At 36.9% G+C, this 556-nt stretch overlaps 1 non-coding gene across 1 annotated transcript; it reads left to right on the forward strand.

The window, feature by feature from the left end:
- Window positions 1–165, forward strand: LOC142460674 (U1 spliceosomal RNA). The gene has a single exon (XR_012786838.1). It is a non-coding gene; the product is annotated as a U1 spliceosomal RNA (small nuclear RNA).
- The last annotated feature ends 391 nt before the right edge of the window (window positions 166–556 follow it).

A 556-nucleotide genomic window follows, 5' to 3' on the forward strand; every position in this document is an offset into this window, starting at 1 on the left:
ATACTTACCTGGCAGGGGGAGATACCATGATCATGAAGGTGGTTTTCCCAGGGTGAGGCTTATCCATTGCACTCCGGATGTGCTGACCCCTGCGATTTCCCCAAATGTTGGAAACTCGACTGCATAATTTGTGGTAGTGGGGGACTACGTTCATGCTCTTCCCTATAAAAAAAAAAGAAAAGACTTCAACTTGAAAGATGAGATGGGAACCTTAGAGCACGTTAAGTTTAGGTTAAAGGGAGAAGAACAGCTCAGAAAAGGAAGGTGAGCAGGATGGCGCAACTTGAAGATTATATTCAACATGATTGCACTGTGCACGTAGAAACTAAAAGGGGGAATGAAATAATTTTTAAAAGTATGAATGGAAAGCTTAAGGAGATTTAGATATGTATTAAAGCAAATGAAAACTAGGTTTGGAATCCAGGAATTGTTCAGAATATATCACAGAAAGTAAATAAATAAAATATTTTTAGCTAGTTTCTTTTTCCCCTCATAGATTTATTGACATATAATTCACATATAAAATTCAGTAGTTCAATCACATCAAGAAGAGTTA

This window comes from Tenrec ecaudatus, chromosome 10, assembly GCF_050624435.1.
Source record: "Tenrec ecaudatus isolate mTenEca1 chromosome 10, mTenEca1.hap1, whole genome shotgun sequence".
In the NCBI taxonomy this organism is placed as follows: domain Eukaryota; kingdom Metazoa; phylum Chordata; class Mammalia; order Afrosoricida; family Tenrecidae; genus Tenrec; species Tenrec ecaudatus.